Source organism: Saccopteryx leptura, chromosome 2 (assembly GCF_036850995.1).
Source record: "Saccopteryx leptura isolate mSacLep1 chromosome 2, mSacLep1_pri_phased_curated, whole genome shotgun sequence".
In the NCBI taxonomy this organism is placed as follows: Eukaryota; Metazoa; Chordata; class Mammalia; order Chiroptera; family Emballonuridae; genus Saccopteryx; species Saccopteryx leptura.
This window is the reverse complement of record NC_089504.1, coordinates 355,111,409-355,124,211: the sequence shown is the minus strand read 5'-3', so window position 1 is coordinate 355,124,211 and position 12,803 is coordinate 355,111,409. Positions and strand designations below refer to the sequence as shown.

The 12,803-nt window shown below is 44.8% G+C and overlaps 1 protein-coding gene across 1 annotated transcript in view; it reads right to left on the bottom strand.

The window, feature by feature from the left end:
* The window catches only part of ANKFN1 (ankyrin repeat and fibronectin type III domain containing 1), a 348,145-nt gene extending 336,477 nt beyond the window's left edge, over positions 1-11,668 (bottom strand). The window contains exon 1 of the mRNA XM_066366429.1: positions 11,649-11,668. The gene's annotated coding sequence lies outside the window, so the exon portion shown is untranslated. The remainder of the gene's footprint in view (positions 1-11,648) is intronic.
* Between the last annotated feature and the right edge of the window lie 1,135 nt (positions 11,669-12,803).

The window sequence follows — 12,803 nt, the reverse complement described above, 5'->3', positions numbered from 1 at the left end:
AGCGAGTGCTAAGAGTGCCCCCTTTTGGTCCTTGAAAGCCTTACAGCCCATCTGAGAGAATTAGGTGTGAAGCCTCCTAAGGCTGTTTGCAAGCACATTCAGGGTTATTTGTGTCTTGTACTGTTGTGTCCCCTGGTCGGTCTGTATGTGGCTTTTACATTCCTTAATAAAGTAATAGACATGAAAGAATTCTGTGGCTGATGCCAGCAGCCGCAGAGAACACCAAGTCTAAAGTCAGCTAAAGGTAAACATATGGAGCCCTCCAAGGAATGTAGCAATAAAAATTGGAACATATGACGGAGCCTCCCCTCCCCCCTCTAATTTTCTGGGATCATTGTGTCAAGGAGGGGCTGAAAAGCAGCTCTTCGCAGACAGCAAGCCCTCATTGTGATCTGCCCTCCTCCGGCAGGGCGAGCCAGTCAAAAAATCTTTCAAGAAATAGTTAGCTTCTTTTTTTTTTTCTTTTCCCCTGACTGAGTGTTCAACTACCAAAAATCTCTCAAATCAAATCCAAAGACAATTATTTATTTTCCAGACTTAATTTAATAGCAAAAACACCCCTGGAGGACTGAATGTGGTATTTGACTTTTATTTGGGCCACTCTGGGCATCACCGGCGGCTGTATTCTCCAGAGTGTGACTTTGCAGAGAGCACCGGGGCCCACAGAGCTATCCAGGGGCTCTGGCTGCCGTCCTCACGGCCCTTGGAGCAGCGGCCCGGCCCGGGGGCCTGGCCAGAGACAGCACATAAATAACGCTTCTCAGTGCAAGACTGATTCGCTGTTTCTCCTCCGTGGCTCCTACTTCTCATTCTCGTGGAGGGAAAACATGACCCCGGTCTGTCCCCAGACCACCTTCCCAGCCTTGTCTGACACCAAAGGTGGCCCCACCGTAGGCCCTGTCTGCCCCTCCTGTGGGACACATTGATGCCCCTCCCCATCTTGTCCTGCGTGGGCTCCGGCCATTACCTCAGCCAGAAGTACCCCCATCTCTACAGATAGCGTTAAGAGTCTAACACATATACTCTGGAGTCCGAGCGACGGATTCGAATCCTGAGTCATGACTTACCTGTACGTTCTGGAGAAAGTGAGCTGGCTTCGCCGTGTCTTCCCACGTGTGTCTTGATCTGTAAAATGGAAACTCTATAGGACAAACTCATTTTATGGGGCTACGATGAGGATGAAACAAGCACATGGTTTAGCCAGTATCTGGCACAGGGTAAGCACTCAATAACTTTCTGTTATTATTAGAATCATTATTACTACCACTATGGAAATTCTGTTCACCCTTCAAGAGACACTTAAACCTCATTTCTTCCATGAGACCTACAGGGAGTCTCCCCCTCCCTTCCCAGCCTTCTTTTCATTCAATTACTCAATTGTTCTCCACCTCTTAGGTCCTCAATCATTTATTTTGCTCTTCATTAGTCGTCTGACTTGAAATCACTTCATTCAGTCCATTGCCATTTTCTAAGCACAAACAATCTTGCAAAGCATGTTGCTTTGGACATACAACATTGGACCCAACATAGGAGCTGCTTCCAAAGAGTCAAAGACACAAGCGAAACTATGGCCAAGGTTGACTACAGTGCAAGGTTGAAAATGTTAAACGCTATGAGACAGATGCAGAAAAAGACGTTCTTGGGTAGGGAGAGGTCTAGAGAAAGGAGAGGTCAGTGTAAACTGAGGTGATCAGGAAATGCTTGATGAGAAACATGGTGTTTGCTGGATCCTTCTGGCTTTGGGTTTTTAAAGATGGGAGAAAAGGTAGGGAAGGGCAAAGGTAAAGAGATAAGTGATTGGCTATTGGCACCTGTCAATCCAACTAGGCTGTTAGCCCCAGGAAGCCAAAGAACATTTCAGAAACTGCGTCACTTTGCTAGTAGGCGTGTTAAGAGGTCATAGCGAGGCCAGGAAAGGGAACCAAGAGCATCATGGGGTAAGGGCCAGGGAGACTGGACAAGATGGGAAGGAAACGTATGGGCTCTCGAGAAAGGGACAGGTCAAGGCAAACCATTAATCCTAAAGGAGGGACTGAGATTCTAAAACATTCCAGGTAGTATTCTAGTCCATGTAGTCCAATCCAGGGGCAAGGTGAGTCCCTGTCCTTTAGTGGCTAATCCAGCAGGAGCACAGAGGGTTTTGAGCTTCTGATTAGAATAGAAGGTGGGCCCTGCTCTGAGTCTGGAGCTGGATACAAGGGTTATTATGGTGGGTTTAGAACTCCAGCCCCGGAGTGCACCAGCCCAAGGAACTCTGAATGGGAGTGGGCTGAGTCAGCAGTTCCTTACAGGCAAGGATCTCTGGCCTCTGCTGTGTCCCAGTGCCAGGGGTCCTATCCGCAGGCCACCCTATCGAGTGTCCAGGGAGCTGCATCTCGAATGTGCCTGCGGACGAGCATGATGCCTAATAAGAGAAACACGGGCTTCAGAATCATCAGACCTGGACCGAGCTCATGAGCTCTGTGACTGAGCAAGTCACCCTTATTCTCAGCCCCTGCACTTCCACTTGTCAAATGTGGTGGTTCGTGCACGTTCTCCTAGGATCAACTGTGTAAAAGCTCTGGACTGTGCTCCCCACACCAGCGGTATCGGCACCGTCTGGGAACCCGTTAGAGCTGCAGTCTCAGGTCCTACTTCAGACCTGCCGAGTCAGAATCTGAATTTTAACTAGACCCCAGGTGATTCCCATGCACCTTAGAGTTTGTTAAACACAGGACTAGGGTGGTGTACTACTAAAACAGGTGCACCTGCTGTTGCTTTCATTGCTCTGTGGACTCCTGTCACCAGGTATAACTAATTCCAGCATTGAAACAGAACAGAAGAGTTGCTTTTGGAGGGGTTTACTGGTCCAGGGTGTGAGTGAGACCGACTTTGCCACGGAATGCCTCTCATAAATTCAGGTTGACCTGTAGTGACTTGCACAGTGCCCTATGTAGCAATCACACACTCACACATATAATGCACACGGGGCTTTCTGGAAGAGCCAAACTTGACTTGACTAGTCCACGAGCAGTAAGGGCTCTCTCCTTGGTACTCCTAGCCTCTTGCCTCATTCCTTTGCTTTCCAATTTAATGCACCTTGCTATGTCACGCTTTTCAGTTTGCTTTCTACTCAGTGTAGTGGTGGCTGTATTAATTCTTACTGAAGAAAGGCCCACATGCTCCGCTCGTGTGAGTATCCTCTCTGTGATGTTGGGAAGCTGGGAGAGGATGGGGTCTGCTCTGAGCCGGCAGACACAGGTCACCAAGTACGCACCTTCCCTGCCTGCTCGGGCCCACGGAATAGTTCTGTCGTGTCACCTCCCCACCGCCCACCTCCCAGTCACCCTCAAACCGATCCAGCACAATCCCATTTTGTGTCATTTTAGCTCCAGTCGCCCTGAGGTGCTCGGGGCAGGAGCTGGGATGCATTCCCAGCCTTCATTGATTGGAGACGCAGCCACTCTGAAGCCCACGGTGTAGGTGGAAAGAGCTAAGCATGGGCTTTAAATGTAGTCGATTTTGTACCAGCTAAATCTTGGACCACATATGTAGCCACTTATTGTGTGGCCTTCAGTAAGTTACCTGTCGTGCCCAAGCCTCAGTTTCCCCGCATACAAAGTAGGGAAATCACTGTACAGGATTCAAATGGTATCATCCAAGTAAAACGCTTAGTATAAGCTCCTGGCACATAAAGAGTACTCAATAAATGTTTGCTATTAATATTAGGCTCACCTTATACAAAGAGGTTACTCTCTGCCCTCCTTTTCCCATTTAATAAGCAAACAGACAGCTCAGACTTGGAATGGAGTCCTGGTGAGCTCCACCCAAATGGGAGCCAAGTGGTGCCTCATAATCCCTAAGAAAACAACAGGTAACCTCCAAACTACACACCCAAAGGAGCCAAGACCAATGCCTTAGTGCCCATTAGTCCCCGTCTGGCTTTCTATAGGAAATATGACCTCTTTTTTTTTCAGTGACTATAATTTGTGGATTAATTAGACTATTTGATTTTCTTTCTCTTTCTTTCTGATGGCCAGAGGGCCTCATTAGCACCTCCATTAGCATTTGGTCAGGGAAGGAAGAGGCAGTGGTAAGTTCCAATAGTCTGAAGCGGGAGAAAAGAGTAAAAGTTGAATTAACTGTTCTCTCTGGGGTCCTGAGTTTGAGAGGTGAGGAGGGATAAGCAGTGTATCCATCCACGTGGCGCCTGTTTATGAACCCCCGTTGTGTGTGTAGTAGACTACTCCTCGTCAGCTCAGGAGGTAGGAGAGAACTGCACGTGGGCCAACCACAAACAGACAGAAAAACAAATCCACGACATGGACGTAGAGTGGCAATAACAAAGCAGATCTCACTCACGTTTCCTGCCTGAGTTGTAGTTTCTTCGTCTATAAAATGAAGAATTTAGACAAGAGTAAGATTAGAGATTTCAAGGTTGGGAGGGACCATAGACGTTTTCTATGCCAATATTATTTTGTGTCAGAGAATAACAGCTTATCAGAACTTGACCCCCCTCCAGAGACAGGACTCTAATGACTTCAAGAGCTATCTCACAATCACATGAAGCTGATATGTTATTGAAGATCTCTCTATCTCCCTGTAAGTTCCTTGTGTTGCTACTAGTTCGGAAAGTTTGTCAATACCTATACAGCCAATGCTCAGAATGGCCTGTTTTCCTAGGGGTAGATTCCATCTAAGCTAATTCACAGAAAACCAGTCTGTTAAATGCCCAGGCCTGATCTTCAGGTGGCAGATCCAGTCAGACTTGGTCAATTGTATAGTTAAAGCACTTTTCCATCAAAGGGAGATAAGCAGTGACCAGCTTGCCTTTCCCAGAGTCCCCACTACTACCCCGCATCCTGGCAAGTTCCCAAAGAACCCTCTGAACCTTCCCATGCCCCCGAATCCAAGGGCTCAATGCCTCATACAGCAAGAAGGTCCTCTAGGGCTCTCCGCCAGCCATACAGCCAACATCGCTTCTGATTGGTCCTTGCTTGTACTGTACCTATTACTAATATTTTCATATCACCCCAGTGAATGGTCTCTTTACTCTCTGGGCCAAATGGACTCAACCCAAGCATCTTTCTATAAGTATTTGGAGACAACTGTCCAATCCACTAACTGAATATTCACATTCTCAGATTCTGCCCCCCCCTTTTCTGGCACTCTCTCTTCGAATGTGTGCCATTTGGCCACCGTCCCTCTTTGGTGTGACATTCCTGGTGGAGGCTAGACTGCACAGAATGCAGCAGAAGTGTCCTTGCCCATATGATGAATACTTTTTCTCTAACAACAGAGCCCAGGATAATGTCAACGTTAAGCAGCATTATCAGATACAAAATTCTAGGAAACCAAAGATGTTTTAACACAAGGCATTATTACATGACTAATGTCCAATTCAGGATTAAGCTACTAAGTGCTCTCAGCTCGTGAGAGTGGAGGCCATTAACAGCTAGGTGCTGACTCCCTAGAGGTTGTTCAACGTGAGAGCTTGGGGAATGATGATGGGTGGGTGAAGGGACGCGATCAAGGAAGAGAAAGCAAGAACACCTTAAGGGGAATTTTGGGGGGAAATGTGAGTAGCAGACCCATTTGGAATAAAATCTTCTTAAAGAAAGTAGGGAGAAATAGAAAAGCTGAATGGTGGTGTGGGGTGGGAGTGGGGTGGGGAGGGAGTGGGCTTCCAGACACTATTTTGCAAATACTGTGGAGTCACAGAGATTTTTAGCCGGGTAGGGACAAGGTCAAAGGGCAGTTCTAAGAAGAATAATCACTATGTGCACTAACAAAGAGGGGCAAGTACATAGTAGGTCAAAGGGTTCGGGAAATGAGAAAGACAAATTAGAACATTGGAACAAGTGTGGATGGATGACTACTAAATGGATGATAATGGAGTGGGATGGGTCAGTGTTTTAGGAACAAAGAAAATACGATAATTTGACACCATAGGGGATCAGAAGAATAACCAGCAAGCTAAGCAGGAAAGGACATTTTATAAAGGGAGCCTGGTAATGGCAAGTTAATACACAAACCTCCTGAACTCAGTGTGATGATGTAATCCTCTTCAGAGGTGTCAAAAAAGACGGAACTGTGAAACAAGTGGTACATTCTAGGAAGTTCCGTACCAGATAAAATCACTCAATTTTATCATTCATCTGTCTGATCTTCTTTTATTTTTATACTAGCCCCAGTGTTACCTGACAGGGCTGAGGTAACCAGGTGGGAGTATTTCCCGAGGTAGGAGGGTCCTGAGGGGTGGAGTCAATTGGCAACGGCTATTCTAAGATTGCCGAAGGTCATCGGAAGCATTCTAATAGGAATCAAGGTCAGCACCAGGAAACAGATGCCATGAGTCGAGTTCCAAAAAAAATGATGACAGGGTTTGTGGGGGAGCAGAATGGAGTGTGTGCCGCAGAACTAGGTTCAGACAGGCGGCGTAACTCGGGGCCACGCATGGCCACCTGGGGAACTCTTTTTTTATGGACTGATAATGACAGTGATGAAAATGGTAGGTGATTAAAAATATAGCCGAGTAACGTGATAGAGATGGTAAACCCGTGCTGAAAGAATGAACGCAGGGTAATGATGGAAGATTGCGGTATCGTTTGAGAATTCGGCTTAGGGACAGGAAACCTAGGTCCCTAGGTAGCTGTTTGGAGCTTAAAATAATGGCCACAACATCCCTCTCTGCAGTGGAAACATAAGAAGGATGGGTTTGACTGATACGAGTGGCACAACCATGTGGACGGAAGAATAAATAAGTGCTACCATTAATCGGGAGCTACGTGCCAGGCGTGATGACGATGGTCTTTTTGTATTATTTCTCATTGTTGCAACAATCCTGAAAAGAGGAAACCGAAGCTCACCATGTAACTCCATCTCTAAGTCACAGGTCCAGAGTATACCGGTCGTTCATGCTTTTCTGTTTACTCCATATTTGATAAAACTTGCAACATTTGCTCAAGTTTATGCACAAAGGGCAAAGGCAAAATTATTCAAGTGTGGTTGAACTTACAGCCTAGGTCAGTGGTTGGCAAACTCACTAGTCAACAGAGCCAAATATCAACAGTACAACGATTGAAATTTCTTTTGAGAGCCAAGTTTTTTAAACTTAAACTATCTAGGTAGGTACATTCCTTATCGAGGTAGTGCCCGCACGTGGTATTTTTTGGAAGAGCCACACTCAAGGGGCCAAAGAGCGACAGTTTGCTGACCACTGGCCTAGGTCATTATTTTTGTATTTTACTGAACTCATGACGACAACATTTAGATGTGGTTTGGGCTCCTTCTACCAAAGACAAAGCTAAACATGGAAGACCTGTGCTTCTCTTGCCTGTTACTTACCTGCTCAGGATTCTTGTCTACCGAGCTTCTTAAAAGAGTTGTGCTCCTCTGCCTCCATTCCATCATTTTCCACTAGCCTGCACACCTCTGTCCCACAGTGCTTTCTGGAAGGTCCCCAGTGATACCAAGACTCAGTCCAAAGCACCTTCGCCCTCTGTGACCTCCGAGTGACATTCAGAACTGTTGACAGCTCCCTCGCAATGCACTTTGCTTTTGGCTTCATCCACTTACCATTGCTAATTTTGGAGCTGGAGGAAGGTGGCCACAAGCCAAGGAGTGTGGGCAGGCTGTAGTAGCTGTGAACGTCGAGGAAACAGATTTTCCCTAGAGCTTTTAGCAGTGGTAAGTTGAGTCCTCACTTCACTCTGATTTTGCTTATGTCACTATTTCTCCTTCTCTAAGTCTAATTTTTCTAACCTTTCTCTTCAAGTTTTAAGGACCCTTGAGTCCTTAAACAGTGGTTCTACATAGGTAATCCAGGATAAATTTCCTTAATTTTAAATCAGCTGATCAATCAGCAGTCTTATTCATCTACAAATTTAATTCCTCTTTGCCATATAACTTAATATTATTCACAAGTTCCAAGGATTAGGACATAGACATCATTGGGGAGGAGGTATTATTTGCTGAGAGCTATTTACATGGCTTTCCAAATGTGTATATTAATTCACTCCTCACACAATGTATCAGAAAGCCAATGTCCTTACAACCTTATCACACTTGATGTTATCATGTTTAAATTCTTGTCAATCTGGTATGTGAAAAATGAACCACTCCTGGCCCACAGTATCCACTCAGAAGTTCTTTTTGACTGAATAAACGAGTGAATGCCTTTAAATTGAATTTCCCCAATTACTAATCAGGTTGAACATCTTTTCACATGTGCATCGGCCATTTGCACCTCCTTTTCTGTATATTACCTGTTGTTCACTTTTGCCCATTTTTCCTTTGAGACATCATTTTCTTATTAATGTGCAGCATTTCTTAATTTGGTTATTTTTTTTAAAGTCATCATCCAAAATCAGAAACAAGAAATAAGGAGCTATTGCTATAGACCCATTCCTCATTATATTTTTATCTGTTCAAACAAAAGGTGGAGAATAATGCCGAAAATAGGACCATGGAGGCAACAAGGACTTGCAGTGGGAGGTACAGGTTCTGGGTTTGACTCTTGCTTGGGCAGCTTTCCTCTGGGTAAGACCCCTTCTCTTTGGGTCTGTTTCTCATCCGGACAGTGAGAGTTTTGTACTTCATAACCTCGAAGACCCCTTCTTGTTCTGATAACCAATTAGTCTGCAATTAGGACATAATTCAGCATTTCTCTCTGGTTAAAACTAGATCCTGCTCTACAAAGGGTCAGTGAGCTTCCCACCCACATCTCTCCCACGCGTGTATCCGTCTGATGTGCTCAAATGCCACTTAGTCACTACACAGAGACTGTCTTTCCCAGGGCTATGTGACTCTCTCTCTTTAACTTATGATACCAACAATAACTGCTGTCATTACTATTATTTTGGATAATATTTATAGAACCCAACATTTCTTTTCTAGTCACTGTGCCAAAGATTAGATATCTGTGCTTAATTTTTGTCCCATTACAGCAGTTCTATAAGGAGGGTGACACCAGGTTTCCATTTCGCAGATGAGAATGTTGAGATACAAGGAGGCTGTGTAACTTGTCCACAGTCCCCTCACTGCGTATCTGTACATGCCCTGGAAGCTGGTGCAGCCCCGGCTCTGCACAGTATCTGCCAAGCTCAACAGAACCTTTCCATGTTTTTATTTGGCCTCTTCAAGCATAATTAGCAGCACCTCATTAAAGGAGTCATCCCCACGGCTTCGTTTATTGTGTGTGTCATTCTGAGCTTACATCACCTGGTTTTCTTTTGTTTTGAGGGTTTGACAGTGTCCTTACTTATGTACTTGACTCGAAGGTTCATTATGCAGAACACTTAAAAATAAGGTCAGGTCCACCTTGCTCCCCACCAGGGGAATGCAAATGAAATCAGCTATGGCATGTAATTTTCTACCTACAAGGCCGGCAAAAATAAAATAGTGACTCTGGTGGCGATGCAGAGTGGTGAAAAGGGCATCACTGTACCCACTGTTCCTGAATACAGCACTGAGGGCAAGGTGACAGTGTCTGTGACAGTATCAAAGTTTACATTGCACCTGTAATGTAATCTTTATCTCAATGAATTCCTCTGTAGGAATCCATCTTACAGAAATACCACAGAAAAACGTTTACATATATATGTGCATATGTGTGTACAATATACGTGTGATGTACGTATTACAGACTTTGCATGTAGGCATATACATCTGAAACATGTTTCTAATAGTGAGGAAATATCAACTCTAGCAATAGGTACAAAATGGAAAAAAGGAACTTCAGCAATTACAGGCCGAGACACTGTGTAACAGTTAGAAACAATGGCATGTATCTCTGTACATATGGGTGTAAGAAAGATCTCCATAACATATTCTTCAGTAAAAAGAAAGCTAGTTGCAGACTGAGATATATTTATAAGCCTAAGATAATACAATGCTGATAGGTGCATTTATTTTTTATATAATCTGTGTGAATATTCTTATACGATTTTAGAAAAAATAACGTGATCTGCAGGATACAGCTCAGTTCATGGTGGTTACTTCTGGAATGAAAAGGGGAGGGGCTTGGCTTGGGGGTATGGATTAAAAAGAAAATTTCACTCCTTACTCTGTATATATTCATCTGCTTAGCTATATTATAATCACGAATTGCTTTTGTAATACAAAAAACAAAAGTGGGAGAAAAAGGAAAGGACCAGAGGCTGTAGAAAATTGATTTTCATAGAAACCAGACTGGCTCCTCATATTAATGACTCATATGAACAGTAAATCAGATTAAGGTAGCAACCACAGCCGAAACTTCTGTCCTCACCACTCCTGGGGGAGGCCATCTTTCAGGAAGCTAACTCCCTCAGGGGGGAGCTTCTCGTGGCCTTCAGCCCACGGACACGCTCTAGAATGATATAATGCATAACTTTCCCCGGATTTGGTAAAACTTACTTCCTGTTGTGATATCAGCCTCTGCCCTGCATGGCCCGAAATGGCCATATAATTTATATAACACCAGAACCATTTTTTGTCATTTAAGCCCTGCATGAATAGATTTAATCCGTGAGGCAAAGACGATTTCATCCGCAGCCAGCCATTCGAGGGTTTTCCAATCACATAAGTCAAAACAGAGCCCACAAGCCACGCCCTTGACTCAGACCGCGGGGCCCCCTCTGACGACCACTTTTATCCTTGGTCCAGTGGGCTGTGTCGCTGGAGGCACAGCCATGCTGCTCGTGATGATTTCAAGCGCTCTCCAGATTTAATGGTATGCAGTACAGTCAGTGAATGAAGCCACCAGGGCTTTGCCATCTTTTCAAACCTAATGGGCTCTTTATACCCCATCCAAAGCAGAACCAAAGGGGTCGCTCTATTTTTTTTTTGGGGGGGTGGCTAGTTCCTCACTGCCTTCTTGATCTATTTTTCTTTGTCTGTTTTATTTTCCCTCCTGTATATATTTGTATCAAGGAATTTTCTCTTAATAATTCAGCTTGGCAACAATTTTTTTTTTGGAAATGATAAGTTTTGGTTTAATCCTTTGAGTAGTGAGTATTTTTCATACTTGCTGATCCCTGAGAGTGAGATATTTTTTCAAAAAGTGAAATTAGATCCAGTTACAGTTTTATTAACTTAAAATCATGTTTGTTTGAAAACCAATTATGGAAACAAGAAGAACGTACATTTGCCTTTTTTAATGTTGCCTTACACATTTTTAAAATAAAAATTTTTGTTATAATAGTACTCTGGATGGTCAGGGGGCACGAGGACATACATGAACATCCGTACTACTCAAAGGGTTAAATATTTACTGGTATTACTTGTAGGTATGTTATGCATGGCCTCAGCAAAAAGTAATACGAGCATATTTCAAACAGTGACAGAGACCCAGGAGAGGCTGTGAGCCATAGTAAGCTATGCTGGAGCAGGTCTGATGGGCACATGCCTGGCAGGAACTCAGGGGGCAGCTCATCAAATTCTTGGTAGACTGGGTCCAGTTCACCAGAGAGCAACCACGCGGGTAAGTGGCAGTGGAGAAGGTGGGGTGGGAATGGGCAATGAGCCAGGAACACAGAGGTTTGGACTTTCTCCAAGTCAAAGGAAGGTAGAAAATGGATTAAGTTCAAAAGGCCAGCGGCCAGGCTACCAAGGGATGGGGGGCGGGGGGGCTTAGATGAATGAAACCAAGAGCTAACCCCAAATCTTAGGGAATAAGGCAGACTTACCACCAGTAGCTCAGGGGTGGTCCGAAGGGGTCCTGGGGCCTCTGGGCTGTTCCCCTAGGCTACAGCTCCAGGCTGCCCAGCTCTGTTTGGACTCCTCACCATGGTTCCCAACCAGGAACTGGGAGCTCTGTGCTTTCTCTGCAAACACGGCCGCCACAGGGGCAGGCCAGGTTGAACCTGTGTGTGCGGTCACTGTGTGTGCAGGTGACATATCTTCTGCTAGGAGTGTCCTGACAGGGGATAAGGAATCTGACATTTCAGGCTAGGATATCTTCCCCTTCCTTTCCTGGGGGATGTAATGGGGACAATAATTTGTTGCCTGTGGCATGGTTTGAAGGAAAGGGTTCAAAGCAGGTGTCATGGGACCCAGATTTTAGTCTTTACTTCATTCATTCACTTATTCAACATATAGTTATTGAATGCCCATGATATGCCAGGCAGTAGGCCCTCCGGTTTTAAGGTAAGCTTAAAAGAGAAAGTTATAACTGAATTTGCAACCCAGTACAGGAGACAGACGTTAATCAAGTAATCCCACAAGTAAATATATAATCACAAATTATGATGTGTAATGCAGGGAAGAGCTCAGGTTGATGAGCATTCATTAGAATGAGGAGACGGAGGAGGGAATGCCTAGTCTAAGAAGTCAGAAAAGGTTTCCTGGAATGTGAATAAAAATTAGTAAGAATTAACTCAATAAATAGAAAGGGAGCGTTCTAGACAGAAGGAATAGCAGGTGCAAAGACTCTGAGGCAGGAAAACTGGCAGGGGGTGGAAAAGAAGAAGGTAGCTCCATGGATAGAGCATTGGCCTAGCATATGGACATCCTGGGTTCAATTCCCAGTCAGGGAACACAGGAGAAGTGACCATCTGCTTCTCCCCCACCTCTTCTCCCTCTTCTTTTCCTCTTCCCCTCTGCATCCAGTGGCTCAACTGGCGCAAGCATCAGCCCAGGTGCTGAGGATAGCTCAATTGATCCAACTGTGACAGCCTCAGGCATTAGAAATAGCTCAGTACTCGAGCATCAGCTCCAGATGGGGTTCCCAGGTGGATCCAGGTCGGGGCACATGTGAAACCTGATTCACTATCGCTCCACCTCTCACCTAAAAATAATAATAATAATAACAATAATAATAGGAAACTTCAATTGGCCAGTAA